The sequence below is a fragment of the Macaca fascicularis genome, chromosome 16, assembly GCF_037993035.2.
Source record: "Macaca fascicularis isolate 582-1 chromosome 16, T2T-MFA8v1.1".
NCBI classification, from domain to species: Eukaryota; Metazoa; Chordata; class Mammalia; order Primates; family Cercopithecidae; genus Macaca; species Macaca fascicularis.
In genome coordinates, this window is record NC_088390.1 from 68,886,592 (window position 1) to 68,895,113 (window position 8,522).

Genomic DNA, 8,522 nt, shown 5'->3' on the forward strand with positions numbered 1-8,522 from the left:
TCACCAGGCTGGAATGCAGTGGCATGATCTTGGCTCACTGTAACCTCCGCCTCCTGGGTTCAAGCCATTCTCTTGGATCAGCCTCCCGAGTAGCTGGGATTACAGGTGCCCACCACCACACCCAGCTAATTTTTGTATTTTTAGTAGAGACGGGGTTTCACCATGTTGGTCAGGATGGTCTGGATCTCCTGACCTCGTGATCTGCCCACCTCGGACTCCCAAAGTGCTGGGATTATAGGTGTGAGCCACCACGCCCGGCCCCCTTTCCTAAATCTTTACCGGTAAATAGATGCTGGGCTCTTCGTTCCCTAGCAATCAGCTATGCTCTGCTGCCCCTACCTGGCTTAAGACTGCCTAAGCCTCAGCAGGAAGGAGAAAAGTTGACCTGAGCTAAGGGCTCTCCACGCAATAAACCTGAGTTTATGGTGAGTGTAAACTGGATTAGGTTTTCAATTGTTTGTGAAAGACACTAGAGACAGCAGAAGAGGATGACCTTTCAGTTTCAGGGAATAAGATCAGCAAGCCCTAAAGAACCTTGATTAAATTTGGGTATTCCTAAGGCTCCTTAGCTACAACCTGCATACCTGGATTGCTCTTACAAATAGCTGAACACGGCCAGGTGCGATGATTTATGCCTGTAATCCCAACACTTCGGGAGGCTGAGGCAGGCGGATCACCTGAGGTCAGGAGTTCGAGACCAGCCTGGCCAACATGATGAAACCCTGTCTCTACCAAAAATACAAAAATTAGCCGGGCGTGATGGCACACGCCCATAATCCCAGCTACTCTGGAGGCTGAAGTGGGAGAATCACTGGAACCTGGGAGGAGGAGCTTGCAGTGAGCTGAGATTATGCCACTGCACTCCAGCCTGGGTGACAGAGCAAGACTCTGTCTCAAAACAAAACAAACAAAAAACGAATAGCTGATCACATCAATTGTATTTATTGTTGCTGTTCTTTAATGCATTTACTAAAGCAGCACATATATAACTATATTACAAGTTTGGGGATTATAATTGTTTATTATGGTAAAATATACATTCCATAAAATTTGCCCTTTCAATCATGTTTAAGTGTGTATCATCCATTACTGGTTTTTTGTTTTGTTTTTGTTTTTGTTTTGGTGTGTGTGTTTGTTTACAGACAGGGTCTCACTCTGTCACCCAGGCTGGTGTGCAGTGACACAATCATGGCTTGCTGCAGCCTCAACCTCCTGGGCTCAAGGAATCCTCCCACCTCAGCTTCTCACGTAGTTGGAACTACAGGCATGCCCCACCATGCCTGGCTAATTTTTTTATTTTTGTGCAGACATGGATTCCCTATGTTGCTCAGGCTGGTGTCAAACTCCTGGGCTGAAGTGATCCTCCCACCTCAGCCTCCCAAAGTGGTGTTATTACAAGTATGAGCTACTGTGCCCAGTCCCACTGGGGTATTTTTCTGTGGTTCTCAAGGGTTGCCCACAGAAAGACAGACCACTTTGGACTCAGGAAATCTGGATGTACCAAGACTAAATCTATATTAACCTTCTGATCTACTGTCAGGATGGCAAAGTGTTTTATTTCTTGTGCCAATTCTGATCTAAAAATGTAAGGGATAAAAAATATATATATAAGGGATGAGATCAACTATTTGTAAATGTTGTCCAAGAAGCTGGTTTGCAGGTGTGTGGGTGCAAACCAGTCCATCACACTCAACATATAGAACAAATGCTTTTTAAATCACTATTCTAGAAAAATTTTGACCCAGAAAAAGGAAAAGATATGTCCAATATTGATGGGGACAATGCCTCATAATGTTAAAAAAAAAAAAAATTGAGACAGAGTCTTACTCTGTTGCCCAGGCTCAGTGCAGCAACGTGATTTCAGCTCACTGCAACCTCCACCTCCCCAGGTTCAAGCGTTTCACCTGCTTCAGCCTCCCAAGTAGCTGGGATTACAGCTACGTGCCACCACACTCAGCTAATTTCTTATTTTTAGTAGAGATGGGGTTTCGCCATGTTGCCCAGGCTAGTCTCAAACTCCTAACCTCAGGTGATCCTGCCAACATCAGCCTCCCAAAGTGCTTGGATTACAAGCGTGAGCCACCGCGCCCCGCTGTAAAATTATAAAATACCAGGAAAAAGCAATGAAGGCAATGCCCCCAAAACTGCTTATTGAAATGGCCTTGAGGTAATTTTGCGAGTGTTACCATGAATAGTCAAAAGAGTCTAAATATACTTGCTATTATTCATAAAGATACAATGTTGGAGAGAAGAACTAACCTTATAGATAAGTAGCCATATTTTCTAGATAAAAAGATTTATGACTTGACAAGAGACTTTTCATATGGCTGTAGGTATAACAGGGAATCTAGGAGATATAATTTGGATGCCAAAATGTTACAGTTCCTGGAATCTTTCCTTGCATCAGTGAGATAACAGGACAGAATATTTTTTAGTAGGATCTGTCCTGGAAAATCTAAAATGTACAGCAATAGATTATTTCTATTAAATTGTCACACACTGTCAATGACAGTATAAATTGGCATCTCTCTGCCGAAATATAGTATAGCAAGAGGGTACTCATCCATCCATTCATTCACCAATTATCAAATGAGTTGCATACTGTGTGCCAGACCTAGTTCTAGGACCTGAACATATAACAGTTAACAAACAAGTAAAATGACTTAACCTCACAGAGCTTAGTGATAGAGCTAATTATAACCATTGACTCAGCAATTCCTATTCTAGAAAGTAATCATAGGCCGGGCGCGGTGGCTCAAGCCTGTAATCCCAGCACTTTGGGAGGCCGAGACAGGCGGATCACGAGGTCAGGAGATCGAGACCATCCTGGCTAACACGGTGAAACCCCGTCTCTCCTAAAAAAAATACAAAAAACTAGCCGGGTGAGGTGGCGGGCGCCTGTAGTCCCAGCTACTTGGGAGGCTGAGGCAGGAGAATGGCGTGAACCCGGGAGGAGGAGCTTGCAGTGAGCTGAGATCCGGCCACTGCACTCCACCCTGGGTGACAGAGCGAGACTCCGTCTCAAAAAAAAAAAAAAAAAAAGAAAGTAATCATAAAGAAATAATCATGAATGTACAAAATTATTTTTTTTTTTTTTTTTTTTTTTGAGACAGAGTCTCGCTCTGCCGCCCAGGCTGGAGTGCAGTGGCGTGATCTTGGCTCACTGCAAGCTCCGCCTCCCGGGTTCACGCCATTCTCCTGCCTCAGCCTCCCGAGTAGCTGGGACTACAGGCGCCCGCCACCTCGCCCGGCTAGTTTTTTTGTATTTTTTAGTAGAGACGGGGTTTCACTGTGTCAGCCAGGATGGTCTCGATCTCCTGACCTCGTGATCCGCCCGTCTCGGCCTCCCAAAGTGCTGGGATTACAGGCTTGAGCCACCGTGCCCGGCCAAAATTATTTCATTACAAAGATGTACACCATGTTTAATTTTTTTCTTTTTCTTTTTTTATTTTTGAGACAGCGTCTCACTCTGTTGCCCAGGTTGGAGTGCAGTGGCGTGATCTCAGCTCACTACAACCTCTACCTCCAGGGTTCAAGCGATTCTTCTGCCTCAGCCTCCCAAGTAGCTGGGACTACAGGTGCATACCACCATACCTGGCTAATTTTTGTATTTTTAGTAGAGACGGGGTTTCATCATGCTGGCCAGGATGGTCTTGAACTCGTGACCTCGTGATCCACCTGCTTCAGCCTCCCAAAGTGCTGGGATTACAGGTGTGAGCCACTGCGCCCAGCCATTAAACGTTTAATAGTATGAAACTTAAAGTAGCCTAAGTGTCCAGTAAAGCACGATACAGCTATATGAAACAATACCAGAAGGACATTAAGTGATGTTGTAAAAGAATATTTTGAACAAAAGAATAATGTCCCCAAGTTTTATTAAGTTCAAAAGCAGACTACAACTGCTAAGTGGCATGGGAGAACTTCAAGGCATTGTTCTAAAACTAGATTGTGACACTGATTACACAAATATAGATTTTTATGAAAATGTATTGAACTGTACACTTAAAATAAATGAATGTAATTAGGTTCTCTTGTTGTTGTTGTTGTTATTTGAGACAGAGTCTTGCTCTGTTGCCCAGGCTAGAGTGCAGTGATATGTTCTCAGCTCACTGCAACCTCCGCCTCCTGGGTTCAAGCGATTCTCCTGCCTCAGCCTCCTGAGTAGCTGGGATTACAGGCACCCACCACCACACCCGAGTTTTGTTTGTTTGTTTGTTTGTTTGTTTTGTGAGAAGGAGTCTCACCCTGTTGCCCAAGCTGGAGTGCAGTGGCACAATCTTGGCTCACTGCAAGCTCCACCTCCGGGGCTCAAGCGATTCTCCTGCCTCAGCCTCCCAAGTAGCTGGGACTACAGGCACACGCCACCACACCCGGCTAATTTTTTGTATTTTAGTAGAGATGGGGTTTCACCATGTTAGCCAGGATGGTCTCGATCTCCTGACCTTGTGATCCACTCACCTCGGCCTCTGAAAGTGCTGGGATTACAGGCGTGAGCCACCACACCTGGTCTAATTTTTGTACTTTTAATAGAGATAGGGTTTCACCATCTTGGTCTGGCTGGTCTCGAATTCCTGACTTCGTGATCCACCTGCCTCAGTCTCCCAAAGTGCTGGGATTACAGGAGTGAGCCACCGTGCCCGGCCGGATAAATGTAATTGTTTAAAAAAAAAAAAGGCACAAAGCATTTTGTTGTGAAACTATTTTAATGTAAAGTCACTTGTATAACTAAATTAGAAAGAAAAGACAGAGATGATATAAGCCAAAGCGTTAATGAGTCAAATTAATGGTGGGAAGAAGTATTTTCTTTTTTCTTATCAATATCTTCTAATGTTCTATAATAAAAAATTTATTTTGCAATAAGAAAACATAGGCCAGGTGCAGTGGCTCACATCTGTAATCCCAGCACTTGGGGAGGCTGAGGCAGACGGATTGCTTAAGACCAGGAGTTCGAGGCCAGCCTGGGCAACATGGCGAAACACTGTCTCCACAAAAAATGCAAAAATTATCCGGGTATGGGGACACAAACCTCTAGTTCCAGCTTCTCCGTTGGCTGATGTGGGAGAATCACTTCAGCCTGGGAGGCAGAGGTTGCAGTGAGCTGTGATCGTGCCACTGTACTCCAGCCTGCGTGACAGAGCGATGCCCTATCTCAAAGAAAAAAAAGGAGAAGAAGAAAAGAAGATAAATAAATAAATAAATAAATAAATAAATAAATAAATAATGTTTTAAAATCAAAGTTGTTGGCCAGGCCCAGTGGCTCACGCCTATAATCCCAGCACTTTTGGAGGCCAAGGCAGGCAGATCACTTGAGGTGAGGAGTTCCAGACCAGTCTAAGCAACGTAGTGAAACCCCATCCCTAAGGAAAATACAAAAAAATACAAAAATTAGCCGGGAGTGGTGGCAGGTGTCTATAATCCCAACTACCCCAGAGGCTAATGCACAAGAATCACTTGAACCAGGGAGGCAGAGTTTGCAGTGAGCCCAGATCGCACCATTGAACTCCAGTCTGGGTGACAGAGCAGGACTCCATCTCAAAAAAAAAAAAAAAAAAAAGCCAGGTGTGGTGACTCATGCCTGTAATCCCAGCATTTTGGGAGGCCAAGGCAGGCGGATCATTTGAGGTCAGGAGTTCAAGAGCAGCCTGGCCAACATGGTGAAACCTGTCTCTACTAAAATACAAAAATTAGCTGGGTGTAGTGGCGGTGGCCTATAATCTCAGCTACTCAGGAGGCTGAAGCAGGAGACTCGCTTGAGCCCAGGAGGTGGAGCTTGCAGTGAACCAAGATCATGCCACTGCACTCCAATCTGGGCAACAGAGTGAGACTTCGTCTCAAAGGAAAAAAAAAAGCAGAACAATTAACTACCCTTGTCCTTGGCTGACAACCTAAGGCAAGAATCCAGAATGAGAGTGTTTAACCTTTACAAGCGTTTAACCCATGCCACCCACTGAGCTAGAAGAGTTCTCCTTACTCACCACCAGAGGGACCCTTAGCTCGTCTGAAACGTGGTGTTTCTGAAGCTACAATCCAGTATAAAGTCTGATACCAGAGAACTCACAGCCATGTCAAACTTCCGAAAAATTATTTTAGGTGCTTCGAAAAATAGGTTGCACAGGCCAATCAAATATAATTGTATAAAATTAAGTTTAGGCTGGGCGTGGTGGCTCACACCTGTAATCCTAGCACTTTGGGAGGCTGAGTTGGGCGGATCACGAGGTCAGGAGATTAAGACCATCCTGGCTAACATGGTGAAACCCCGTCTCTACTAAAAATACAAAAAAGTAGCTGGGCATGGTGGCGGGCGCCTGTAGTCCCAGCTATTCGGGAGGCTGAGGCAGTAGAATGGCATGAACCTGGGAAGTGGAGCTTGCAGTGAGCCGAGATCGCGTCATTACACTCCAGCCTGGGCAACAGAGCAAGACTCCGTCTCAAAAAAATAAATAAATAAAAATAAAAAAATAAAATTAAGTTTAGGATACTTTAGCACATTTCACAGAAAAAAAGGCCAAAGCTGTTTGACATTTAAAATGTCTCCTTTGAAACTAATATAGTAAATTCAAGTGAAGACAATGAGCTGTCTGCAAGAAAACGTGCAGTGGGACTGTTGATTGGGAACACTAGCAGCTTTTAGTGAGGGGAGAATAAAAGCCCATAGATGAGAAAACAAGATGCCAGAAATAAATGTAAATCAACCACCATATCTGCAAACAGCCGGCCTTGAGAAAAGATAAAAATTCCTTGTACTTGTTTCTGGGTATGGAGCTTGTGTTCAAAATGTTTCCAAAGACCACAAGAATGGCAAAAGCATATTGTCTTCAAATGAAGTACAACTTCTTTACTATCTTTTTTATTAACTTGCATATTTTTCTTCCTAGAGAGGGCTTAGAGCTTGTTCCCATTTCTTTGGAGGAAAAAGTGTAGAATCATTCGTTGCTCCCCATAGTTTTACCTACAGAAAGAATTTACAATGGAATAAACAATTACTGGCTGGGCGCAGTGGCTCACGCCTGTAATCCCAACACTTTGGGAGACCAAGGCAGGCAGATCATTTGAGGTCAGGAGTTCGGGACCAGCCCAAGCAAAATGGTGAAACCCCATCTCTACTAAAAATACAAAAATTATCTGAGTGTGGTGGCACACACCTGTTATCCCGGCTACTCAGGAGGCTGAGGCAGGAGAATCACTTGAGCCCAGGACATGGAGGTTGTAGAGAGCTGAGATCCAGCCACTGTACTCCAGCCTGGGCAACAGAGCAAGACTCCATCTCAAAAAAAAAAAAAGTACTAATTACCAATATAATACGTCTAGCACTGCACTAACCCTTTCCTTCTTTTTTTAAAAAATTCATCTTTCCCTTTATTCTGACATTATGACATTAAAGTCCAAGAGGTATTGGGGTGGTCCTTGTTTGGTCTCTGCCCTTTCCTCCTTTTCCAAGTGGTATTCATCATGCTTCTCTTGGAAGTCTTCTCAAATACCATTATGTCTATAACATACTTTCTTCTAGATTCTTTTGAGAGTCATTTTGTATTAGATCTAGAAATAGAGCCGGGCGCGGTGGCTCACGCCTGTAATCCCAGCACTTTGGGAGGCCGAGGCGGGCGGATCATAAGGTCAGGAGATCGAGACCACGGTGAAACCCCGTCTCTACTAAAAATACAAAAAACTAGCCAGGCGCGGTGGCGGGCGCCTGTAGTCCCAGCTACTGGGGAGGCTGAGGCAGGAGAATGGCGGGAACCCGGGAGGAGGAGCTTGCAGTGAGCCGAGATCGCGCCACTGCACTCCAACCTGGGCGACAGAGTGAGACTCCGTCTCAAAAAAAAAATACAATCATCCTCAAGATCTAGAAATAGAAATGTAAGGCTGAAATGTATTGCTATGACAAACTATGTATGTGTGTATTACAATCTTAATTGTGCTAATAAGGATAATTATAATAAATATAATACGGATGATTCAAAAAGGTTAGATGGTTATAATTTAAAAAAAAAAAAAAAAAAACTTGTCCTTGGATATTCCATTTGATTTGCTAAGCCTTGTGTTCTCTAATTTCATATCTCCATCTTCCCCTACCCCAACCAAAATATATATACACACTGTGTATACATATACACCCACACTATGAAGAGCTGACCACAGAAGCTGGAAATTGCCCGGTTTCTTGCCACTGCTTGCTACCTTCTTCAGTTCTGGACATCGGCTCCATAGTGGAACTAGGTAGCCTCAATTCTTACAATGATTCTAGATTTTTTCCTGTTTTACAACTTGAGGGAAGCTAGGGAACCTGTTAGGGGATCCCAGCATTGAACTGGGGCTCAAGTGGAATGTCTCCCACTTTCTGCCTAACCTGCACGTCCATCAGCACCTCATCAATGAGAAACGACTCCGGGGAGAACTTCCCCCTGCCTAGTCCCCTTTCCTAGAGAGCCCTTCGCCAACCCTGGGGCAGCCCCAAACGACAGCTCCCAGGTTCCACCCGGACCGGACTCCAGGGCCGCCCTGCCCCGCCACCGTTTTTCCCG